The following is a 14,357-nucleotide window of genomic DNA, read 5'->3' as shown; positions in this document are numbered from 1 at the left end:
TGTCTCCAAGCTGCCTTTGAAATAATATCAATGCTTTCCATGGCACACCGCTCCCCACATGGACCTCACAGACACTCTAGAACATTCTAGCAGCTGTAGACATTCAGGCTCATCAGACTGTGGTGCTTTCTCAAGGCCAGCCTACATCTTGGGCCACAAAACAGGCCTCAGTAAATTCAGAAAAATCAAAAAATCATTATTTTCTCAGACTGCAATGCAATAAAATTAGAAACTAACAAGAAAAATTGTTAGAAATCATACAGGAACATGGAAACAACATGCTCTTGAACAACAAATAGGGCAGAAATCAGAAAAGAAATTAGAGTTTGCTGGAAGTGAGTGAAGATAGAAGCAGCACACACTCAGGGTCGTGGAGTGTAGCACTGTCGGTCTCAAGAGCAAGTTCCGAGCAGAGGAGCCACATCAGAATGCACAAGGACTTCTGGTGAACAACCCAAGAGTGCAACTCAGGAGCAGAATGACGGGACCATTCAGCCCAACCTAAGGTTAGGAGAAAAAAGGAAATACCAAAGATCAGAGCAGAAACCAGTGAAATAGAGACCAAGAAAACCACATAAAGGAGCAATGAAATAAAGAGCCATCCTTTTAAAAATACACAAAATTGACAAATACTTAATTGAATGAACCCAAAAAGAGAGAGGACCCAAATAAACAACATTAGACATGAAAATGGAGACGTTATAACTGACACCACAGAAGTTCAAAGGATCATTAGAGAACATTTTCAAAAAGTACATGCTAATAAATTGGAAAACGTAAAAGAAAGGGACAAATTTCTGGACACCCAGGACCTATCAAAACTGAATCAAGAGGGCACAGGAACTTAGAGGACCAAGAACAAGGCGTGAGATTGAGTCAGCAATGACGTCTCCCACATGGAAAAGCCAGCATAGATGGCTCCACCGCCGATTTTACCAAACGTCCAAAGAAGTACGAACAGTTGCTTCTCAGATCTTTCCATAAATAGAAAGGGAGGAAAGAAGCCTTCCAAGCTCACCCTACCAAGCCTCACTGTACTCTGCTACACACACACACACACACACACACACACACACACACACACACGAGAGAAGGAAAAGAAAACTACAGACCAATAAACTCAATGAACACAGAGGCAACAATCCTTAGCAAATACTTGCAAATCAAATTTAATGGCACATTAAAAAGGTCATACAACATGATCAATTTGGTTTCATTTTAAGTACACAAGGACAGTTGAACATCTGCAAACCAACACATTTAATAAAGCACATAAATGGAACCAAGGTGAGGCTTATGTGGTCATCTCAAGAGACCCAGGAATCTAACTCCCCTTCATGACAAAGTCCCTGAATAACAGGTGAGAGACAGCCCCACAGCCAACATCACACAAACAGAGAAGAACTGAAGCACTTCCCCCAAGATCAGGAGCAAGACAAGGGTGTCCACTCGCACCACTTTTGCACGAGTACATTACTAGAGGTTGCACTCAGAGCAATCAGGCAAGAGAAATAAATGAAAGGCATGCAAAGAGGAAAGAAGAGTCAAACTATCCCTGTTTGGAGATGATATGATGCTAGACAGAAGAACCTGAAGACTGCGCAGAGACTCTAGGAGCAGATGAGCAAATCCCGCCAGGCAGCAGAGAACTAACCCAACATTAGAAAGTCAGGAGCCACTGTATGTACAGCCACAGTGAACTCCCTGGCAAGAAATCCAGAGGCACTCCCACTCCTCACACACACGCCTGCCGGGATACAGCCCTAGCAGAAATCCGGAAGTCCTGAAGGAGGAGTGGCGCCAGCAAAAGAAGAAGAGATAGGACAACGGGTTGCAAGCTACAAGCAGCCTCCAGAAAGATCTGCTGCCCCCAGAGGGGCCTTTATTTTTATACCTTTTTTACAGGTGTTTTTTCGGGTCATTAATGGATAGCCTCAAAGCCTTTTCAAGAGTTACAATCTTTTCTGACATATATTGATTACCTAAGATATTGAGTACATTGTTTAAAGTATTTTTCTGTAACCTTAGCCAATCATGATTAAGCTTTTATGTTTTTACCTCGATCACTAGGTGCTAGGTTATGCAACTAGACTGCATATCCCCAGACCTATTATTCACTTCTAACTTTAAAGCATACCCATAATTATTTCATTAACCTTTAACTTTAAAGCATACCTATGATTACTGATAAACTTTCTTCTAAAGTCCCAATAAAACACACTTAAAATAGTGAAAGTCTATTACTTAAAAGCCTACTACTCTGAAGTGTCTCTAAAATATGTCTATGTTCATTATACATTATTTTATTTTTAATTTCCTGCTGCAGTCCAGCTGCAGCAAAATAACAGGGGGGGGGGGTGACGAATAACTTGTGTACGTTGATACAGCAGGAGTGGAAGCTGTTTATTGTAGGACCGGAGTGGTATTTATACATTCCACACAGCTTATCTAATTAACATAAACTAGATACAGCAGTCAACCAATAAGGAATTTCCACACTTAATGGCTTGCTTTTGTTACTTCTTAAACCACTCCCTCTGGCATTTTGCCAGGCACCATCCAGACTTGTTTAAGAACTCTAACATTCCCCTGGCAAAATGCCAGGTGTTATTTTGACTTGTTTACAGACTCTAACATTTCCCCCTTTTGTTTAATTTAAATAATGACCATAGTGGTTTTTACAGAAACACCATAAATAACCTGCTACAAACAGAAAGGGAGGATACGAAATGCTACAATACCAAGCCAATTGATGGCTCCATGCAAGAAGCCCTTGGAAAAATTATACCAGCAATGACACCGTTAGCAAAGATACCGAGTTACAATTTGTTGTAGATTACAGTTTGTTGTCTCAGTCCAGGTAAAGCAGTGTCTCAATAGATTAACTCACAGTCCAGGTAAGTTCTGCAGGCAGCTAGCTTAAATCACAGTCCAGGTAAGTTCACAGTCCAGGTAAGTTCTGCAGGCAGCTAGCTAGATCCGAAGTCTTGTCCGGTTCTCAGCCGAAGTCTCATCAGGTTCTCAGAAACACTGGAAATTCTTTCACCTTCATTTTCTCCGGCACTGGGATGAAGGCAGGAACTCTGCAATGCTGGCTAAAGAAAATCCTGTAGCATTCCAGCAGGCACTAAGAAAACAACCTTCTGAGCAATTTAGTACATTATCTCAAGGTTTTTTTACATTTGAAATAGGCCTTAATGGCGCTCGTTTAGCTTCCAGGTGTGGGAGAACTATTGTAGTTACTGGCCTTGGAAATGATCAAACTTTAGGGACGGGCCTCTTCTGATGGCTGTAGCGGCAGCCCTGGATGGCCCTGGGGAGTGTCCCCACTCAAACTGCTTCTGGGCACAGGTTTGGATTTGGGCTCTTGCAGTGGCGTCCGCCCGCTGCCAGCACTTGGAAAGTCCTTGTTGTGCCATGACCGGCTTGCGCACCTGGCAGCCGCCACCGCGACGATTGATGCACCCTCCGGTAGCGAAAAGGATTCAGTAATATCCTTTTGCTGCAACTTTTTTCCTGATAATCCTTCTTCTTCTGAACTTTCTTTTTCTTTCTGATTAGAGTTCCTGGGCTCTTATCAACACATGCCCTAACTGCTCTTGGTTCCACTGGGGTGCCTCTTTCCCTTATCAATTTACTTAACACCCCTTCCATATTTTCATCACAAAGACAATACAATACACTGAGACAAAACAAGACACAAACACACTGTATCAATCTTCTCCATTTTCTCAAAATGGCCATTTTTCCTCTCGCCCTATCTGCCTAAGGACCAGCCTATCTATGGACGGGCAGCTTTTTTTCATCACTTACCCCCGAGTGTCTGGGGGCTCCCCGTAAAGGGCCACCAGCTGCCGCAGTCCGGCTGCAGCAAAATAACCAGGGGGTGACGAACAACTTGCATACATTGATTATTGTAGGACAGGAGGGGTACTTATACATCCCACACAGCTTATCTTAATTAGCATAAACTAGATACAGCAGTCAACCAATAAGGAATCTCCACACTTAATAGCTCGCTGGCGTTACTTCACAAACCACTCCCTCTGGCATTTTGCCAGGTGCCATCCAGACTTGTTTACAGACCTTAACATTAACCACTCCCTCTGGCAAAATGCCAGGTGCCATCCTGACTTGTTTACAGACTCTAACAAACATATATTCTATAAATGGTTTAATGTAATGTATAGGCAAATTTAACATTGATAATTGAAAATACAAGCTAAAATAAGCTTTAAAATTTATATCATTGTACATGGATTTAAGAGAAATTTGGTTTACTTATAAAGGTAAGGTAAGGATTAATATTTCATTCTACTTAGGATTCTGCTTGCATTAAAGAATGAACATGTACCTTGGGAAATATAAATATTCAAAATAATGTATGTGAAGATATTACATCTCTTCTAACACAGAGGAGAGTACATTCTGAGTCATGTGATCATATATTTTGTACATATGGGGATGTGTATATATATATGTATATTAATATCTTACATTAAAAATTGAAATAAAATTCAAACATAAACTTTAAATTCATAATTGGGGTACATGAATTCATGTAAAATTCTCCTTAGATATAAAGGTAAGCTCAATATTTAATTTTCTTTGGAATTGGCTTAGGGTTAAAGAACAATAATTGGGAAATCTCAATATTTTAAGCATATATATATGTGGAAATAGGCATTAAAGTGTGTATAAACATACATGTTTTAAGACAGAAAAAAGTATAATTTGAGTCAGATGATTAAATATTATTTACATATGGGGACACAAGCATATAACCCATAAATGGTACATTGTAATGTTTATGTAAATCAAGAGACTCATAAAAATTCATACTGATTTACATATTTTTAAATAAAACATGGTTTAGGTATTGAGGTAAGGTAGGGCTTAATATTTAAATTTGTTTTGGGTTAGGGTTAAGGTTAAGAAATGATAATGTGTAACAGGAATTATCAATATTCATAAAAATGTATGTGTTGTGATATGTATCATAACATATATAAGCATGCAGGTTGTGACACAGGAAAGAGTCAAATGTTAGTCAAGTGATTAAAAGTTCTGTAAATATGGCAATGCAAGAATATATCTCATAAAATATGGGTAGTAATATAAATGCAAATTTAATATTGATGCATATTATGATTACATATGTGAAATACACATAAAATTTCATATTGGTATACAAGATTTTAAATAAAATTTGGTTTAAGTACTGAGGCAAGGTAAGTTTTTATGTAAAATGTTTGTTTAAGTTAGGGTTAAAGAATTAACATATATATGAGGATATATGAATATTCATTAGAAAGTACATGTGAAATTCTGTATGAAAACAGATACATACATGTTCTGACAAAGGGAATAATAAAATATGAGTCATGTGTTTACATATTTTATAAATATGGGAAATGAAATGATATATATTATAAAGGATTTATTGTTATAAAATATGTATATTAGATATTGAAAATTGAGTTAGAAGTAAAAATACCCTTTAATATTGATATAGGTGTACATGGATTTATATAAAAATTGGTTAATATGTAGAGGTAAGATTAGGTTTAGTATGAAATTTTGGTTTTGAGTTAATGTTAGGATTAAAAAAATTAGCATGTATATGTGGAAATAAAAATAGTCCTAAGAATGTACATGAAAATATGTACAAACATATATAAATATACATGTTGTGACACAGAGAAGTGTAAAGTATCAGTCATATAACTACACTTCCTGTATATAGGTTGATTGGAGGATATATACTATAAATGATATATATTAATATATATGCAGATTTAAATTTGATAATTAATAATGGAAGTCAAAATACAATTTAAAATTTATATTGGTGTATTTTGATTCAAGTCAAATTTGACTTAGATATAGAGATAATGTAAAGGCAATATAAATTTTGGTTTGAGTTAGGATTAGAGTACAGAATGGACACATATGCTGGAAAATATCTGTATTCACATGACTGACATGTAAAAATATGTAAAAGAAAACATAAAAGATACATGTCCTGACACAAGGGAGAGTGTTTTGTAAATAATGTGATGAGACATTTTGTAAATATGGAGTTAGAAATAGATACCCTATAAATGATATAGTGATATGTATGTAAATTTATTATTGAAAATTGAAAATAGAAGTCAAAGTACACTGTAAAATTCTTATTGGTATATAAAGGTTGAAGTAAAATTTTCCTTTCTTATAGAAGTAATATAAGGATCAATATAAAATTTTGGATTGTGCTAAGGTTTTAGTGAAAGAATGAATATTTGAATTGGGAAATATCAATATTCATAAGAATATACTATGAAATTATGTTTCATAACATATATAAACACACATGTTGTGACACAGGCATGAGTAAAATGTAAGTCATGTGATTACAAATTTGGTAAACATGGGGATGAAGAATATATCCTATAAACTATATATACCAGTATATATGCAAATTTAATATTGATAATTGAACATATAAGTTAAAATACACATAAAATTTTATCATAGTTTACATGCTTTTAATAAAATTTGGTTTAGTAATTGAGATAAGTTAAGTGTTTACATAAAATTTTGGTTTGAGTTAGGGTTATAATTAGCAAGTGTTTGTGGAAATATGAATATTTCTAACAATACACCTATGAAATTATGTACAAAACATACATGTAGTAATACAAGGAAGAATTAAAAAGTGAGCCATGTAATTACACATTTTGTAATGATGGGAATGTAAGGATACATATCCCATAAAGGATGTAGCGTAATACAAATGCAAATTTAACAGTGACAATTGAAAATAGAAGTCAGAATACACTTTAAAATTCATATTCTTTCCAGTCACAGTGGTGAACATCTGTAATTCCAGCCACTCTGAAGGCTGAAATGGGAGGATTATGAGTTTCAAGACAGCCCCAGCAGCAGCAAGGTGCTAAACAATCCTGTCTCTAAATAAAATACAAAATAGGTCTGGAGATGTGGCTCTGTCCTCAAGTGCGAGTAAGTTCAATTGTGGTTTAAAAAAATCATATTTTGGTATATGGATTTAAGTAAAATTTGGTTTAGATATAGAGGTAAGATAAGGGTTAATATAATCCTTGTTTGTGTTAGGATTAGGGGTAAAGACTGAATATGTATATCAGGAAATATAAGTATTCATAAGATTGTAAAAGTGAAAATATGAATGAAAACATAGACACGTGTTCTGACACAATGAAGAGTAAAATGTTGAGTCATGTGATTACATGTTAGAAGTCAAATAAGTATCAATTCAAATTAACTTAATCAGATTCCCTATTTTGTTTTTCAAATTCATTCCAATATATACAGCAGAAATATTAAATGTTTATAAAACATACTTAATTTGAAATGCTTTCAATACAAAACAATTCAATCACAAAACAATGCATTATGGTCTCATCAGTACATTTATAAAACACTGTAATGAAAAACTAACAGTTGCAAATAAGTAGATGATATACACTATAGAAATGTTCATCCAACTAATGACTTTAGACACAAAGAACACACAATGTCAATTAGTGTTATTCTTTCAATTTTACTACATGAGACAATAAACCAGATGTTCAAGTTCTAGTAGTTGTAATAAAACTTTCTAAAATAGATATAAAAGTACTTAAGTTTGGGCTGCAGTTGTATCTCAGTGGTAGAGCACTTGCCTAGCATGAGTGAGGCACTGGGTTCTATCCTCAGCACCATCTACAACTAAAAAATGTATAAATTAAAATATTTTTAAAAGTATTCAAGTTTTTAGAAAATTTTGACTTTCCAGTTGGCAACAGGACCACAATGTGCCAATAGAGCAAATCAGGAGTAAGGCATGTAGGCCCCCATCCTGTTTCAAATCTGGTGTTACTGTAGAATACTGTAGAATACTGGGATTCTTACAAGAATCTCACATAAAGCCCAAGAACATATTCAATACAAAACTACCCTATGTACTTTGGTTTTTTTTTTTTTTGTTTTGTATTTTTAAGCAGCAATCAGACTTTTAACCTAATAAGAGAATCATTTTAGAAGTCACAATAGCTGGGATAGGTGCGGTGGGGCACAAGTGTAACTCAAAAACTCAAGAGGAAGAGGTATGAGGATGGTAAGCTTGAGGTCAGGCTGGGCAACTTACCAAGAACCTGTCTCAAAATTAAAAATAAAAAGGACTGTGGCTGGGGTTAGGTGGTAAAGAACCTTTGAGTTCAACCCCCAATTTAACAACACCAACAAAATCCCACAGTGGTATTCATCTTTCTTTTCGACTGAAAGGGTAAAGTACAAGGGGTCACCACAACTTGTTACAGACTAAAATCCAACTAGTAATTCCAACACCACCTGCTGTTCTAGCAGGGAAGGCTACCAGGAGGCCTAGTGGTGTTATCCATTTCCTCAGCACAACAGTCACAGGGGCAGAGTAATACTTCCAAATGAGTGACATCATCAAGGTAGCTTGCAATGTACAGAAAGCAACACTTAAAAATCATTTTATCTTGGCTAGTTGAGCAGTCCGTGCTTTCACATAAGTCTTGAGCTGGTCCACCATCTTGTTGATCTTCCATTCCAGCCTGGCATATCTGGCAAACTCATCCATCTTGTTGACCATGGAGAACTCTTGCTTCATATCCTGGATCTCTGCCCTCATCTGCGGCTCTGGCTCTGCATCATTCTGCAGCACTCTGGACATGAAGGAGGACAAAGTCAGAAGGAGGATCAGAAGGACATTGCATCCAAACAGGAAGCAGAGGACCAGCAGCCACGTCCAGCTGTGGGACTTGGTCAAGTTCTTCCATTCTTCCCAGATACTCCCTGCAGCCCAGGCACCTCTATCAGAAGCTCCAAGGGGACCTCATCAGTAGGCGTACCCGCAACTGCGCAGTGAGTCCCACTAGCCCTGCTTCCTTGAATGAGGTTTGTAAAATTTATTCCTACACACATTACATTTTTGATGCTTTCTTTAATTGTTATAGCCCAACTTAGATTATGGATCAGCCCAATAAGCACCCTATAAAATGGAGGATATTAATAGATAAGACAAGATTAGATAATAGGATAAATAATGTTAAGTTATCCTGGCTGTACTTAAAAGAATTTAGCCTTTGGCTGGAGTTGTGGCTAAGTGGTACAGCGCTTACCTAGCATTTGTAAGACACTGGGTTCAATTCTCAGCACCCCATATAAATAAAGTCCATTGACAACTTAAAAACAAAACAAAACAAAACAAAACCTTGCCTAAGTGACTCCATTTGGAAGTTCCAAAATGTAACCCTAGTTATATAACTTATTTCTTGTAAAAGTTGTTTATTTTTTTACTGCATGTGTTTGGAACAAGGATGTGGTTATATGCATTGGGTGGCTGATTGTTAACTTTAGCTTCTGCGTCCTCCTTGTTTGCTTGCATCTACATTTTCGAGTATGTTGTTGTCACCCTTATAAACCCCATAGAACTTGCACCCCGTACTGTTCCTGGCAGAAGCAGTTTGGGTCCATCAGGGAGCAGTCGCCAGCTAGCTAAATAAAGACTCTCCAATTTGGAAAAAATTCAGTTGAGAGTGTTTTCCGGGCTATAGACCCACAACAAAATGGTATCTTTTTTTAAAATCTCTATTTATGAGCATTCACTTCTACCATATATACAATTGATTTTTATTTGTATGTTGATCTTGAATCCTGCAATTTTACTATTACTTCCAGACATTTTTAAAAGATTCAGTGATTTTTACTATAAATGTTCATGTTTTCTGCAAATAAAGTTAATTTATTTTTTAATTTTTCATTAGTATGATTTTTAGTGTTTCCCCCCCTTAACTGAGTACATCGACAGACTCTTTAGTAGCAAACAGAAAGAAATGATATGTACAAAACCCCATTTGTTTCTGAGGATTTGCTTAAGTATTCAGTCTATTGTCATTAAGTATTGTGTTTCCGATAAGTTTTTAATAGATTCCCTGTGTCAGATTGAGGCACTTACTTTCTATTCCTAGTTTGCTAAAATTTTAAACAGAAGTTGATATTGGGTTATTAGGAAATACTTTTCTACACTTATTGATTTTACGAATATATATGTGTATATGTATATGCATATTACATATATATGTCATTTTATATCATTGATATGGAATTGCATTGATCAATTTTGGAATGTTAAATCAACTTTGCATCTCTATGAAAAACTTTGGTATGATATATTAACCTATTTCGTATATTGTTGAATTTTCTTTGCCAAGTTTTGGTTAGAATTTTTGCATCCAAGATCATTGTGTGGGGGGTTGGGGTGGGAGTGTTGGGGGGAATCATTAGGGAATTAGTGATCTTAGTTTGTAATAATATTCTCTTGCAATGCTCATTCCTGGGGGTTTTTTTTTCATGAAAATAATACTGGACCCATTAAGTGAGTTGAAAAGCACTTCATCTTTCTTTATAGTTTTGTGTAAAATTTTATTACTTCTTCCTTTTGTTATTGGAATTCAATATTGTTGCCACTTGAGATTGGATTGGTATTGGTACAAGGGTTTTTAACTAAAATTTCTATTTCTATATATACAAGACAATTGACCAAATCTATTTCTTCTTGAGTAAGTTTTGGTTTATTTTGAACTTTGTAAGAATTTATTCATTTTATAATAGTTGTCAAATTTATTGGCATAAAGTAATTCATAATATTTTCTGATTCTTTTTTTGAGGGGAATGTGGTTGAGTGCTTGTTTGTAGATATTCTGTCCATGGAAATAGACATGGAAGCATTTCCCCTGGTGAGCAAATTCCCAGGGGTGTTAACTGGTGCCCTGATTCCCACAATTGGCATACCCAGCCTCCTCCCTGTGAGGTAATTAGACAACTAAGCAGTCACTATCTGGTCTCCTTAACAATGTCCTTGGAGAGAAATTACTCTGTGTTTGTATTAAGGGGATCTTATCTCAGTTAGCTAGCACTTGGGTTAAAGAAATACTAATTAGAATATAGTCATAATAACAGGAAGTATATATTCTTTGAGTTATAAACCCCCAGGCAGGGAAGAGTGGTCATTTCACTTCTGTACTTCTTCATCATCACTTCATTTTGCTCCTCTCCACTCCTCCTGTTTGCTTGTACTTGTGTGTCTGTGTCTGTTCTTTGTGCACCTCCTTACAGGTATTCCTCCACAGGTGTTCCTTTACACTTGGTATTGAACCCAGAAGTGCTTAACCAGTGAACCCACATCCCTATCTCTTTTCATTTTTTTTTTTATTTTGAAATAAGGTCTCACTAAGTTGCTTAGGGTTTTATTAAGTTGTTGAGGCTGGCCTCAAATTTGCAATTCTACTGTCTCAATCTCCTGAGCCATGGGGATTACAAGAATGTGCCAACAGGACAAGCTGTCTTTTCATTTAATATCCATAGAATATTTAGTGATATAATGTCTCACATTCCTAATATTGGTAATTTTTGTCTATTATTAAATTTACTTGTCATTCTTCTAAAGATTTATCAAGGTTATTTTATTTGTTCTAGAGACAGCTTTTGTTTTTATAGATTTTAGAAGTGTTTTACTTAATTGATTTCTGTGCTGATAGTTCTTTTTTCTCTGACTTCATTAATTTCTTGTTTGTTTTTATTTTCTGCTGTTAAGGTGGAAATTTTATCAATACAAACTAATTGGACAGATAATACATGCAATAACATGTATCCACACCATACCTACCTCTCTATTACATCACATACTTTCCCCTGTGATTTTCATCTTGCATTAGTGGGACACATTTGCTGCAATTAATGACCCCAAATTGGCACTACATTATTAGCTCTATTCCATAACTTATATTGTTTCACTCTGAGTTACACAGTTTTGCGGCTTCTGATAGAATGCATAATGATAGAATGCATTCACCTCCCTAAAATACCCTATGATTCACCTATTTATCCTTCCCCTCTTTCCTCCTAAATTCCTGGTAACTATTGAGTTTTCTAACTCTCTGTATAAATTTACCTTTTCCAAAATGTTGTATAGTTTAAACTTTCTAGTATATAGCATTTTTAGACTACCATCTTTCATTTACTAGTATACATTTATAATACCTCCATGTCTTTTTATGGATTCATACCTCATTTATTTTTATTGCTGAGTATTATTCTGTTGTATGCATGAAGTACTGTGTGTTCATCTATTAACCAGGACAAAGACATCTGGGTTGCTTCCCATTTTGTGATTATCAAAAAATCTTCCATAAATATTCATGTGCAGGCTTTTGTTGAACATAAATTTTTGACTCATTAAGACAAATACTTAGGCATGAAATTGCTGGATTGTAAAGTAAAACTATGTCTTTGCAAGAAACTTCAGAGTGGTCTTCCAAAGTGAATGTACCACTTTTCATTCTGACCAACACCCATGAAAGTTCCTTTTACTTCATATTCTCACTTGTATTTGATATTGTCACTTTTCAAAAAAAAAATAGCCATTTCAATTGTGGCATAGTAGTGTCATGTTGAAAATCCCTAATGACACATGGTATTATGTAGTTTTCAATAAGCTTTTGTTCCATGTGTAGATTTCCTTTGGTAAAATGGGTTTTCAGGTTTTTTAAAATCTATTTACTAATTGTGTTTTTTCCTTATTATTGTATTTTTGGAGTTACTTTTATACTTTGGATGCAGGTTTTAAGAAGATATTTGTTGTGTAAATATATTTTCCAAGACTATGATTTGTTTCTTTATTCTTTCAACATTTTTTCCAGAGTATTAGTTATTGATTGATTGATTGATTGGTTCATGCATTTTTTGTGATGGTATCACACTATATTGCCCAGGCTTGTCTTAAATTACTGGACTCACATATTCCTACCACCTCAGCCTTCCAGGTTCTTAGAGGTTTTCATTTTATCAAACTTACAATTTACTAGTATTTTTTTTCATGGATTATATTTTGCTATTGAATTTTAATATCCACTGTCAAATTCAAGGTCACCTAGACACTTTGTGATGTTATTTTCTGAATGTCTTATATTAAAATTTGGGTTTTGAAGTTTAACTCATAGAAGTAGAGAGTAAAATGATTGTTACAAGACACTGGCATCAAAACAGACATGTCCTCAGTGGAATACCATAGAAGACACAGAGATAAATCCCTACATGTACAGTCATCTGATCCTTGACAAGATATCAGAAACATACATTGGAGAAAAAAACAGCCTTTTAACAAGTGGTTTTGAGAAAACTGGATAACATATGGAGAAAAATTTAATGAAAACCTTATTATATATTTCAAAATAACTAAAAGTAAGTTTAACATGTTTTACCAGAAAAATATCAGATCATTGAATGACTAGATAGATATGTTAATAAGCTTGACCTCTTAATAATTCCATATTGTATACATATATAAAAAATAATGTTACCCCATAAATATTTATAATTATGAGTTCCCAATTTAAAATAATGTTAATAATGTTAATAAAAATTACATCTAAGATGCAGGTTGAATAAATAAATATTTATTGAAAGGAGTAAGGATTGTTTTAGTGTTATGGTTTGGATCTAGTGTTATGGTTTTGGATCTCAAAGGGCTCATGTGCTGAAAGCATGGTCCCAAGTGCATCAAGTTGCACAGATGGGGATTTTAGGAAATTATTGGATCCTAAGTTCTCTAACCTCATCAAAGGATTAATTTATTGATAGTTGAATAGACTTCTGGGAGGCAGGACCTAGTTGGAGCTAGTAGGTCACTTGTGAACTAACCTGGAGATTATCTTCTCCATTGCCTGTTTCTTTGCCTCTCTTTCTCTGCTCCCTGGCTGCCCTGAACTGAAAAGCTCTTTTTTTTCCACTAAATGCTTCCACCATAATATTCTGCATCACCTCAGGCCCAAGAAATGGAACCATCCAGCCAAGGACTTCAACCTCTGAAACTGTGAGCCAAAATTAATCTTTCCTCTTCCAATTTGTGTCAGGTACTTTAGTATCAGCAATGAAAAACTGAATAGCACAGATCATATCTAGATTAATTTTTTCTTTTTCTTTTTTTTTTTCACTGCTGCTGCTTTTTCATCTCTCCTTTTCCTCTTCCTCCATTTTCAACATATAAATATACAAAGATTTTACTTGGTGTGGAGAAATTATCTTTCCTGTATTGAATTGCCTTTGCTTTTTTGTAAAAGAACAGTTAACTGTGTTTATGTGCTTTCATTTCTGGATTCTCTGTCTTGTTCCATGGATCAATTTGCAAGTCATATAAGTTTTTTCTTTTTCTCCAATATTGTTGACTATATGCGTCTTAAGCCTTTCTATAAGAACTTTAGAATAAGTTTGTTAACTTCCATAAAATAAATTTTTTGGTGTCTTCACTGAATTGTATTGAATGTATAGAT

General features: G+C 35.0%; 1 pseudogene across 1 annotated transcript; it reads right to left on the bottom strand.

The window, feature by feature from the left end:
* Positions 1-8,077: 8,077 nt before the first annotated feature.
* On the bottom strand, positions 8,078-8,701 carry LOC308653808 (guided entry of tail-anchored proteins factor 1-like; annotated as a pseudogene). The gene has a single exon. The product of its transcript is annotated as a guided entry of tail-anchored proteins factor 1-like (transcript).
* Between the last annotated feature and the right edge of the window lie 5,656 nt (positions 8,702-14,357).

This window comes from Spermophilus citellus (assembly GCF_964194105.1).
Source record: "Spermophilus citellus genome assembly, chromosome: 1".
Taxonomy (NCBI): Eukaryota; Metazoa; Chordata; class Mammalia; order Rodentia; family Sciuridae; genus Spermophilus; species Spermophilus citellus.
This window is presented reverse-complemented; position numbering and strand designations above follow the sequence as displayed.